Genomic DNA, 13,333 nt, shown 5'->3' with positions numbered 1-13,333 from the left:
AGGGCAATCAGGCAAGAGAAAGAAATCAAGGGTATTCAGTTAGGAAAAGAAGTCAAATTGTCCCTGTTTGCAGATGACATGATTGTATATTTAGAAAATCCCATTGTCTCAGCCCAAAATCTCCTTAAGCTGATAAGCAACTTCAGCAAAGTCTCAGGATACAAAATTAATCTGCATTCTTTGTATTGAGCAGTTTGATATCACTGTTTCTGTGGAAACTGAGAAAGGACTTTTGGGAACACTCTTAAGAATATGCTGAAGAAGAAATACCCTCCAATAAAAACCAGAAGGAAACCTTCTGTGAAACTGCTCTAGATCACATGCATTCTACTCGCACACTTCTTTTCTCATTGACTAGTATTCTAACACTGTTTTAGGTGAGTCAGCTAAGGGATACTCGGGAGCGTTTTGAGGCTTACGGTGAAAAGGGCAATATCTTCAGCTAGATACTGGAGAGAAGATTTCCGTGGAGCTGCTTTGTTACGTGCACTTTCCACCAGCAAGAGTGAAACCTTTCTTCTCAGAGAGGATTGGGAAATCCCGTTTGGAGAAAATGCTACCAGAGGATATTCGGGAGTATACAGATGGCTATGGTGAAAAAGGAATTATCCTCAGACAAAAACTGGAAAGAAGCGTTCTCTCACACGGCTTTGTAATAGATATGTCTATTCATCTCACTTAGATAAATCTTTCTTTCCATTACACAGTTTTGAAACTGTGTCCTGGAAGGATTCCCGAAGGGACATTCGGGAGCACATTTAGGCTTATGGGGAAGTAGTAAATATCACCAGATAAAAACTGGAGAGAAGCTTTCGGAGAAATCGCTTTGTGATGTGTGCATTCCACCCAGGGAGTTATACCTCTTTTCTCATAAGACAGGGTTTGAACACTGTTCCTGTAAAACTGAAAAAGTGATATTCTGCAGTGTATTGAAGACTGGCAAAAAGTGAAATATTATGAAATAAAACTCAGAAAGAAGCATTCCAAGACACTGCTCTCTGACGAACGCATTCATTTCAGAGAGTTAAAGCTTCCACTACGTTGCCCAGTTTGGAAACTGTGTCTTTGAGGAATCTGGGAAGGGATATTAAGTGGGGCCTGGAGGCTACCAGTGAGACAGGAAACACCTTCGCATGAAAACTGGTGAGAAGCTTTCGGAGTAATGGCTTTGTGCTGTGTGTATGCATCTCATAGAGTTAAATCATTCTTTGGAATGAGCAGTTGGATATCACTGTTTTTGTGGAACCTGAGAAAGGGTATTTGTGAACGCTCTTAAGAATACACTGAAAAAGTAATACCCTCCAATAAAAACCAGAAGGAAACGTTCTGTGAAACTGCTCTAAGTCACGTGAATTGCATTCACACAGTTAAGCTTCTGTTTTCATTGAGCAGTATTCTAACACTGTTTTAGGTGAGTCAGCTAAGGGATACTCGGGAGTGCCTTGAGGCTTACGGTGAAAACGGAAATGTCTTCAAATACATACTGGAGAGAAGATTTCCTAGGAGCTCCTTTGTGACGTGTGCATTCCACCGGTCATAGTGTTGATACTGCGTCATAGATGGATTGATACTAGTCATAGACGGATTCGCGAAGGGACATTCGGAGACACATTCAGGCCTGTGGAGAAATAGAAAATATCTTCTGATGAAGACTGATGTGAAGTTTTCCGAGAGACTGCTTTGTGATGGGTGCATTCCACTCAGGGAATTATACCTCTTTTCTCATAAGGCAGTGTTCAAACACTGTTCCTGTAAAACTGAAAACGTGATACTTTGCAGCGCATTGAAGACTATGGCGAAAAGTGAAATATCTGAAAATAAAACCCAGAAAGAAGTGTTCCAGGAAACTGCTGTCTGACGAGTGCATTCATTTCAGAGAGTTAAAACTTCCACTACGTTGCCCAGTTTGGAAACTCTGTCTCTGAGGAATCTGTGAAGGGATACTCAGTGGCATCCGGAGGCTTCTCGTGAGAAAGGAAACGTCTTCGCCTGAAAACTGGTGAGAAGCTTTTGGAGCAACTGCTTTGTGCTGTGCGTATTCATCTCATAGAGTTGAATCGTTCTTTGGATTGAGCAGTTTCAAATCACTCTTTCTGTTGAACCTCAGAAAGGACATTTGGGAATGCTCTGAAGAATATGCTGAAAAAGACATAACCTATAATAAAAACCAGAAGGAATCTTTCTGTGAAACTACTCTAGGCCACGTGAAGTCCACTCACACTGATAAGCTTCTGTTTTCATTGGGTAGTGTTCTAACACTGTTTTAGGTGCGTCTGCTAGGGGACACTCGGGAGCACTTTGAGGCTTATGGTGAAAACGAAAATATCTTCAGAGAGATACTGGAGAGATTTCCGAGGAGGTTCTTTTGACTTGTACATTCCACTCACAAAGTGAAACCTTTCTTCTCCTAGAAGATTGGAGAATCCCATTTGGAGAAAATGCTACTGGGGACATTCGGGAGTATACACACAGCTATGGTGAAAAGGAAATTATCCTCAGACAAAAACTGGAAAGAAGCATTCTCTCACACTGCTTTGTAATAGATATGTCTATTCATCTCACTTAGATAAATCTTTCTTTCTATTACGCAGTTGTGAAACTGCCTCATGGATGGATTCTCGAAGGGACATTCAGGAGCACATTAAGGCTTATGTGGAAATAGGAAATATCACCAGATAAAAACTAGAGAGAAGCTTTTGGAGAACCCGCTTTGTGATGTGTGCATTCCATCCAGGGAGTTATACCTCTTTTCTCTGATGACAGTGTTTGAACACTGTTCCTGTAAAACTGAAAAAGTGTTATTTTGCAGCACTTTGAGGACTATGGCAAAAAGTGAAATATCTGGAAATAAAAACCAGAAAGAAACATTCCAAGAAACTGCTCTCTGACAACTGCATTCATTTCAGAGAGTTAAAGCTTCCACTACGTTGCCCAGTTTGGAAACTCTGTCTTTGAGGAATCTGGGAAGGGATATTAAGTGACGCCCAGAGTCTTCTGGTGAGAAAAGAAACGCCTTCGCATGAAAACTGGTGAGAAGTTTTCAGAGCAACTGTTTTGTGCTGTGTGTATCCATTTCATAGAGTTGAATCATTCTTTGGATTGAGCAGTTTGAAATCACTGTTTAAGTGGAACCTGAGAAAGGACATTTGGGAACGCTCTAAAGAATATGCTGAAAAATACATAACTTCCAATAAAAACCAGAAGGAAACTTTCTGTGAAACTGCTCTATGCCACATGAAGTCCACTGGGACTGTCAAGCTTCTGTTTTCATTGGGCAGTATTCTAACACCGTTTTAGGTGAGTCAGCTAAGGGACACTCGGGAGCACTTTGAGGCTTAAGGTGAAAACGGAAATATCTTCAGATAGATATTGGAGACAAGACTATCTAGGAGGTACATTTGATGTGTACTTTCCACTCACAGAGTGAAACCTTTTTTCTCATAGAGGACTGGGCAATCCCGTTTCGAGAAAACGCTACCAGGTGACATTCGGGAGTATACAGACAGCTATGGTGAAAAAGGAATTATCCTCAGACAAAAACTGTAAAGAAGCGTTCTCTCACACTGCTTTTTAATAGATATGTCTATTCATATCACTTAGATAAATCTTTCTTTCTATTACGCAGTTTTCAAACTGCGTTGTGGATGGATTCCCAAAGGGGTATTCGGGAGCACATAAAGGCTTATGGTGAAATAGGAAATATATCCAGATAAAAACTGCAGAGAAGCTTTCAGAGCAACTGCTTTGTGCTGTGTATATTCTTCTCATAGAGTTGAATCATTCTTTGGATTGAGCAGTTTGAAACCACTCTTTCTGTGGAACCTTAGAAAGGACATTTGGGAACGCTCTTAAGAATATGCTGAAAAAGAAATACTCTCTGATAAAAAACAGAAGGAATCTCTCTGTGAAACTGCTCTAGGTCATGTGAAGTCCAGTCGCACAGTTAAGTTTCTGTTATGATTGAGCAGTATTCTAACAAAGTTTTAGGATAGTCAGCTAAGGGATACTTGGGTGCGCATTGAGAATTATGGTGAAAACGGAAATATCTTCAGATAGATACTGGAGACAAGATTTACAAGGAGTTGCTTTGTGAAGTGAGCATTCCACTCAGAGAGTTATACTTTTCTTCTCACAGAGGATTGGGGAATCCCGATTGGAGGAAACGCTACCAGGGGACATTCGAGACTATATGGATGGCTATTGTGAAAAAGGAAATATCCTCAGACAAAAACTGAAAAGAAGCTTTCTGTAAAACTGCTTTGTGATATATATGTCTATTCATTTCACATTGATAAAACTTTCTTTCATTACACAGATTTTAAAGTGTGTCACAGACGGCATCACAAATTGACATTCAGAGGCACATTCAGGCCTGTGGGGAAATAGGATATATCTTCGGATAAATACTAGAGAGAAGCTTTTTGAGAAACTGCTTTGTGATGTGTGCATTCCACTGATGGATTTACACCTCTTTTCTCATAAGGCAGTGTTTGAAAACTGTTCCTGTAAAACTGAAAAAGTTATATTTTGCAGCATAGTGAAGATAATGGCGAAAAGTGAATCATCTGGAAAGAAGCTGCTCTCTGACGTGTGCATTAATTTCAGATGGTTAAAGCTTACACTACATTGCCCAGTTTGGAAACTCTGTTTTTGAGGAATCTGTGAAGGGATATTTAGTGGTGCCAGGAGGCTTGTGGTGAGAAAGAAAACTTCTTCCGTTGGAAACTGGAAAGAAGCTTTAGGAGCAGTTGCTTTGTGATGTGTGTACTCATCTCATAGGTTAAATCATCTTTTCATTGAGGAGTTTCAAATCACTGTTTCTCTGGAACTTGAGAAAGGACATTTGGAAACACTCCTGAGAATATGCTGAAAAAGAAATACCCTCTGATAAAAACCAGAAGGAAACTTTCTGTGAAACAACTCTAGGTCACGTGAAGTCCACTCACACAGTTAAGCTTCTGTTTTCATTGAGCAGTATTCTAACACTGTTTTGGGTTCGTCAGCTAAGGGATACTCAGGAGCAGTTTGATGCTTACAATGAAAGCAGAAATATCTTCAGATAGATACTGGAGAGAAGATTTCCGAAGAGCTGCTTTGTGACGTGTGCATTACACTCACAGAGTTTTACTTTTGTTCTAATAGAGGATTAAGGAATCCCGTTTGGAGGAAACGCTACCAGGGAACATGTTGGAGTATATGGACCCCCATGGGGAAAAAGGAAGTATCATCAGACAAACAATGGAAAGAAGCTTTCTGTGAAACTGCTTTGTGATAGATATGTCTATGCATCTCACATATATAAAAGTTTCTTTCTGTTACACAAGTTTTCAAACAGCGTCATGGACGGATTCTCAAAGGGACATTTGGGAGCACATTCAGGCTTGTGGGTAAACAGAAAATATCTCCAGATAAAAACTGGTAAGAATCTTTCTGTGAAACTGCTTTGTGATATATATGTCTGTTCATTTCACATAGATACTACTTTTTTTCGATTATGCAGTTTTGAAACGGCATCATGGACGGATTCGCGAAGCGACATTCGGGAGCACATTCAGGCCTGTGGGGAAATAGGAGATATCTTCAGATAAAAACTGGAGAGAAGTTTTCTGAGAAACTGCTTTGTGATGTGTGCATTCTATTCAGGGAGTTATACCTCTTTTCTCATAAAGCAATGGTTGAACACTGTTCCTTTAAAACTGAGAAAGTGATATTTTGCAGCGTGTTAAAGACTATGGCAAAAAGTGAAATATCCGGAAATAAAAACCAGAAAGATGAGTTCCAAGAAACTGCTCTCTGACGTTTGGATTCATTTCAGAGAATTAAAGCTTCCACTACGTTGCCCAGTTTGGGAACTCTGTCTTTGAGCAATCTGTGAAGGTATATTAAGTGGCGACCTGAGGCTTGTGGTGAGAAAGGAAACGTCTTTCGATGAAAACAGGGGAGAATCTTTCGGAGCAATGGCTTTGTGCTGTGTATAGTCATCTCACTGAGTTAAATCATTCTTTGGATTGAGCAGTTTGAAATCACTGCTTCTGTGGAACCTGAGAAAGGACATTTGGGAACGCTCTTAAGAATATTCCAAAAAAGTAATACCCTAAGATAAAAACCAGAAGGAAATTTTCTGTGAAACTGCTCCTGGTCACTTGATGTCGACTCGCACAGTTAAGCGTCTTCTACTTTTCTACTCATAGAGTATTGGGGAATCCCGTTTGGAGAAAAAGTTAGCAGGGGACATTCTGGAGTATATGGATGATTATGGTGAAATAGAAAGTATCCTCAGACAAAATCTGGAAAGAAGCTTTCTGTGAAACTGCTTTGTGATATATATGTCTATTCATCTCACATAGATAAAATTTTCTTTCTATTACGCAGTTGTGAAACTGCGTCATGAACACATTCACGAAGGGACATTCAGGAGCACTTTCAGGCCTGTAGGGAAACAGGAAATATCTTGAAATAAAAACTGTAGAGAAGCTTTCTAAGAAATTGCTTTGTGATGTGTGCATTCTACTCAGGGATTTATACCTCTTTACTGATAACGCCGTGTTTGAACACTGTTCCTGTAAAACTGAAAAAGTGATAGTTTACAGTGCATTTAAGACTGTGTCAGAAAGTTAAATATCCCAAAATAAAAACCAGAAAGAAGCGTTCCAAGAAACTGCTCCCTGACGTGTGCATTCATTTGTCACCCGGAGCCTTGTGGTGAGAAAGCAAACGTCTTCCGATGAAAACTGGACAGAGGCTTTCAGAGAAGCTGCTTTGTGATGTGTGTATTCATCTCATGGAGGTAAATCATTCTTTGGATCGAGGAGTTTGAAATAACTGTTTCTGTGGAACCTGAGTAAGGACATTTGGGAATGCTCTTTAGAATATGCTGAAAAAGAAATACCCGCCGATAAAAACCAGAAGGAAACATCTGTGAAACTGCTCTAGGTCACATGAAGCCCACTCTCACAGTTAAGGTTCTATTTTCATTGACCAGTATTCTAACACTGTTTTAGGTTAGTCATCTAAGAGATACTCGGGAGCATGTTGAGGCTTACTGTGAAAGGGGAAATATCTTCAGATAGATACTCGAGAGAAGATTTCTGAGGAACTGCTTTGTGACGTGTGCATTCCACTCACAGAGTGAAACCTTTCTTCCTATAGAGGATGGGGGAATCCCATTTGGAGAATAAGCTACCATGGGACATTTGGGAGTATATGGACGGCTATCGTGAAAAAGGAAGTATCTTCAGACAAAAACTGGAAAGTGGCGTTCTCTGAAAGTGCTTTGTGTTAGATATGTCTATTCATCTCACATAGATAAAGCTTTCTTTCTATTGCACAGGTTTGCAAACTGTATCATGGACGGATTCGCAAAGGGACATTCGGGAACACATTCAGGCTTATGGGGAAACAGGAAATATCTCCAGATAAAAACTGGTAAGAAACTTTCTGTGAAACTGCTTTGTGATATATGTGTCTATTCATCTCACATAGATAAAACTTTCTTTCTATTACGCAGTTGTGAAACTGCATCATGAACGTATTCACCAAGGGACATTCGGGAGCACTTTCAGGCCTGTGGGGAAACAGGAAATATCTTCAGATAAAAACTGTAGAGAAGCTTTCTAAGAAATTGCTTTGTGATGTGTGCATTCTACTCAGGGAGTTGCACCACTTTTCTCATAAAGCAGTGTTTGAACAGTGTTTCTGTAAAACTGAGAAAGTGATATTTTGCTGTGCATTGAAGACTACGGTGTAAAGTTAAATATCAGAAAATCAAACCCATACAGAAGCACTCCAAGGAACTGCCCTCTGACGTTTGCATTCATTTGAGAGAGTTAAAGCTTATACTACATTGCCCATTTTAGAAACTCTGTCTTTGAGGAATCTGTGAAGGGATATTTAGTGGTGCTCAAAGGCTTGTTTTCAGAAAGAAAACGTCTTCTGAAGAAAACTGGAGAGAAGATTTCGGAGCAACTGGTTTGTGATGTGTGTATTCATCTCATATATTTAAATCGTTCTTTGGATTGAGTAGTTAGAAATGCACAAGTACCCTACAACTTAAAGTATAATAATAATAAATAAATTTAAAAAATAAAATAAAAAATAAAAATAATAGGGAAAAAAAAAAAAGAAATCACTGTTTCTGTTGAAACTGAGAAAGGACATTTGGGAATGCTCTTAAGAATAGGTTGAAAAAGTAATACCCTCTGATTAAAATCTGAAAGAAGCTTTCTGTGAAACTGTTCTAGGTCACGTGAATTTTACTCAAAGAATTAAGCTTCCATTTTCGTTGAGCAGTATTCAAACACTGTTTTAGGTTAGTCAGCTAAGGGATACTCGGGAGCACTTTGAGGCTTACAGTGAAAACGGAAATATCTTCAGATAGATACTGGAGAAAAGATTTCCAAGGAGCTGCTTTGTGACGTGTGCATTCCACTCACAGAGTTATACTTTTCTTCTCATAGAGGATTGGGTAATCCCATTTGGAGAAATCACTACCGGGGACATTCGGGAGTACATGGATGGCTATAGTGAAAAAGGAAGTATCCTCAGACAAAAATTGGAAAGATTTCTGTGAAACTGCTTTGTGATAGAGATGTCTGTTCTTCTCACATAGATAAAAGTTTATTTCTATTACGCAGCTTTGTAACTGCGTCATGGACAGATTTGCGAAGGGACACTCGGGAGCACTTTCAGGCCTGTTATGAATGGGAAATATCTGCAGATGAAAAATGGAGAGAAGATTTCTGAGAAACTGCTTTGTGATGTGTGCTTTCCATTCAGGGAATTATACCTCTTTTCACATAAGACAGTGTTTTTTCTGAACACTGATCCTGTAAAACTGATAAAGTGATATTTTGCGGTGCATTGAAGACTATGGCGAAGAGTGAACTATCCTGAAATAAAACTCAAAAAGAAGCTTTCCGAGAAACTGCTCTCTGACGACGTGTGCATTCAGTTCAGAGACTGAAAACTTACACTACATTGCCCAGTTTGGAAAATCTGTCTTTCAGGAATCTGTGAAGGGATATTAAGTGGTGCAAGGAGGCTTGTGATAAGAAAGGAAACGTCTTCCAAAGAAAACTGGAGAGAAGCATTCAGAGCAACTGCTATGTGATGTGTGTATTCATCTCATAGAGGTAAATCATTCTTTGGATTGAGCAGTTTGAAATCACTGTTTCTGTGGAACCTCAAAAAGGACATTTGGGAATGCTCTTAAGAATTTGCTGAAAAAGTAATACCCGCGGATAACAACCAGAAGGAAACATTCTGTGAAACTGCTCTAGGTCACGTGAATTCCACTTGCACAGTTAAGATTCTGTTTTCGTTGACCAGTATTCTAACACTGTTTTAGGTTAGTCAGCTATGAGATAATCAGGAGCGCTTTGAGACTTACGGTGAAAACGGAAATCTATTCACATAGATACTGGAGAGAAGATTTCCAAGGAGCTGCTTTGTGACGTGTGCATTCCACTCACACAATTATACTTTTCTTCTCAGAGAAGATTGGTGAATCCCATTTGGAGAAAATGCTACTAGGGGACATTCAGGAGTATATGCAAAGCTAAGGTGAAAAGGAAGTATCCTCATACAAAAACTGGAAAGAAGCTTTCTGAAATGGCTTTTGATAGATATGTCTATTCATCTCACATTGATAAAACTTTCTTTCTATCGCCTAGTTTTGATTCTGAGTCATGGATGGATTTGCAAAGGGACATTTGGGAGCACATTCAGACCTGTGGGAAAAAAGGAGATATCTTCAGTTAAAAACTGGAGACAAGCTTTCTGAGAAAATGTTTTGTGATGTGTACATTCCATTCAGGGAGTTATACCTCTTTTATCATAAGGCAGTGTTTGAACACTGTTCCTGTAAAACTGAAAAAGTGATATTTTGCAGCGCAAGGAAGACTATGGCGAAAAGTGAAACATCCTCAAATAAAACCCAGAAAGAAAAGTTCCAAGAAACTGCTCTCTGACGTGTGCATTCATTTCAGACAGTTAAAGTTTGCACTACATTCCCAGTTTGGAAACTCTGTCTTTGAGGAATCTGTGAAGGGATATTAAATGGTGCCCGGAGGCTTGTGTGGGGAAAGGAAACGTGTTCCGATGAAAACTGGAGAGAAGATTTTGAAGCAACTGCTTTCTGATGTGTGCATTCATCTCACAGAGTTAAATCATTCTTTGGATTGAGCACTTTGAAATCACTGTTTCTGTGGAACCGGTGAAAGGACATTTGGGAACGCTTTTAAGAATATGCTGAAAAAAAAATACTCTCCAATAAAATCCATAAGGAAACTTTCTATGAAACTGCTCTAGGTCACGTGAAGTCCACTCACACAGTTCAGCTTCTGTGTTCATTGAGCAGTATTCTAACACTGTTTTAGATTAGTTAACTAAGGGATACTCGAGAGCACTTTAAGGCTTTCGTGAAAATGGAAATATCTTCGGATAGATACTGAAGAGAAGATTTCCGAGGAGCTGCTTTGTAACGTGTGCATTTCACTTACAGAGGTATACCTTTCTTCTCAAAGAGGATTGGGGACTCCCATTTGGAGAAAAACTACCAGGGGACATTCAAGAGTATATGGGCTGCTATGGTGAAAAAGGAACTATCCTCAGATAAAAAATGGAAAGAAGCTTTCTGTGAAACTGTTTTGTGATAGATATGTCTATGCATCTCACATATATAAACACTTTCTTTCTATTATGCAGTTTTGAAGCTGCATCATGAACGGATTCATGAAGAGATATTCAGAAGAACATTCATGCTGGTGGGGAAATAGAAAATGTCTCCAGATAAAAACTATATAGAAGCTTTCTGAGAAACTGCTTTGGGATGTGTGTTTTCCACTCAGGGGGTTATAAGTCTTTTCTCATAAGGCAGTGTTTGAACACTGTTCCAGTATAATGGAAAAAGTGATATTTTGCAGCGCATTGAAGACTATGGTGAAAAGTGAAATATCCTGAAATATAACCAAGAAAGAAGTGTTCCAAGAAACTGCTCTCTGACGTCTGCAATCATTTCAGATAGGTAAAGCTTACACTACATTGCCCAGTTTGGGAACTCTCTCTCTGATGAATCTGTGAAGAGATATTAAGTGTCACCTGGAGTCTTTTGGTGAGAAAGGAAATGTCTTCCGTTGAAAACTAGAGAGAAGCTTTCGGGGCAACTGCTTCATGATGTTTGTATTCATCTCATGGAGTTAAATCATCCTTTGGATTGAGCAGTTTGAAATCACTGTGTCTGTCGAACCTGAGAAAGGACATTTGGGAATGCTCTTAAGAATATCCTGAAAAACAAATACAATCCGATAAAAACCAGAAGGAAACTTTGTGTGAAACTGTTCTACATCATGTGAAGTCCACTCGCACCGTTAAGCTTCTGTTTTCATCGAGCAGCATTTAACAATGTGTTATGTTAGTCAGCTAAGGGATACCCGGTAGCACTTTGAGGCCTACGTTGAGAATGGAAATATCTTCAAATAGTTACTGGATAGAAGATTTCCGAGGAGCTCCTTTGTGATGTGTGCATTCCACTCACAGAGTTATACTTTTCTACTCAGAGAGGATTGGGGAATCCCGTTTGGAGAAAACGCAATCAGGGGACATTCGGGAGTATATGGATGGTTATAGTGAAAATGGAAATATCCTCAGACAAAAACTAGAAAGAAGGTTTCTGTGAAAATGCTTTGTGATAGATACGTCTATTCATCTCACACAGATAAAACCTTCTTTCTATTACACAGCTTTGAGAGTGCGTCATGGACGGATTCACGAAGGGACATTCCTGAGCACATTCAGTCTTGTGGGGAATTAGGAGAAATCTTCAGATAAAAACTGGAGAGAAACTTTCTGAGAAACTGCTTTGGGATGTGTGCATTTCATTCAGGGTGTTATACCTCTTTTCTCATAAGGTACTGTTGGAACACTGTTCTTGTAAAACTGGAAAAATGATATTTTGCAACACACTGATGACTATGGAGAAAAGAGAGATATCTTGAAATAAAACTCAGAAAAATGCGTTCCAAGAAACTGCTCTCGACGTGTGCATTCATTTCAGAGTGTTAATGCTTACACTACGTTGCCAAGTTTTTAAATTCTGTGTCTGAGGAATCTGTGAAGGGATATTAAGTGGCACCAGGAGGCTTGTGGTGAGAAAGGAAACGTCTTCCGATAAAAACTGGAGAGAAGCTTTCAGAGTAACTGCTTTGTGATGTTTGTATTCATTTCATTGTGTTAAATCATTCTTTGGATTGAACAATTTGAAATCACACTTTCTGTGCAACCTGAGAAAGGACATTACGGAATGCCCTTAAGAATATGCTGACAAAATAACTCCCTCCTCTAGAAACCAGAACGAAACTTTCTGTGAAACTGCTCTAAGTTGCGTGAATTCCACTCTGACATTTAAGCTACAGTTTTCATTGAGCAGTATTCTTACACTGTTTTAGGTTATTCAGCTATGGGATACTCGGGAGTGCTTTTAGGCTTACGGTGAAAATGGAAATAACTTCAGATAGATACTGCAGGGAAGATTTCCAAGAAGCTGCTTTGTGAAATGTGCATTCGACCCTCAGAGTTCTACTTTTCTAAAGCTTCTCTCCAGTTTTCATCGGAAGACGTTTCTTTTCTCACCACAAGCCTCCCGGCGCCACTTAATATCCCTTCACAGATTCCTCAAAGACAGAGTTTCTATACTGGGCAACGTAGTGTAAGCTTTATTTCTCGGAAATGAATGCACACAGCAGAGAGCAGTTTCTTGGAACGCTTCTTTCTGGGTTTTATTTCCGGATATTGCACTTTTCACAATAGTCTTCAATGCACTGCAATATATCTCTTTCTCAGTTTTACAGGAACAGTGTTCAAACACTGCCTTATGACAAAAGAGGTTTAACTCCCTGAGTGGACGGCACACATCACAAAGCAGTTTCTCAGAAAGCTTCTCTACAGTTTTTATCTGAAGATATTTTCTATTTCCTCACAAGCCAGAACGTACTCCTTAATATCCCTTCGCGAATCCATCCATGAGGCAGTTTCAAAACTGCGTAACAGAAAGAAAGTGTTATCTATGTGAGATGAATAGACATATATGTCACAAAGCAGTTTCACAGAAAGCTTCTTTCCAGTTTTTATCTGGAGATATTTCTTGTTTCCCCACAATCCTGAATGTGCTCCTTAATGTCCCTTGGCGAATCCATAGATATAGGTATAATCCATATCTATCACAAAGCAGTTTCAGAGAATGCTTCTTTCCAGTTTTTCTCTGAGGATACTTCCTTTTTCACCATAGCCGTCCATACACTCAACAATATCCCCTGGTAGCCTTTTCTCCAAACGGGAT

The sequence above is a fragment of the Theropithecus gelada genome, chromosome 15, assembly GCF_003255815.1.
Source record: "Theropithecus gelada isolate Dixy chromosome 15, Tgel_1.0, whole genome shotgun sequence".
NCBI classification, from domain to species: Eukaryota; Metazoa; Chordata; class Mammalia; order Primates; family Cercopithecidae; genus Theropithecus; species Theropithecus gelada.
The sequence above is the reverse complement of the archived record's forward strand: the minus strand, read 5'-3'. Positions refer to the sequence as shown.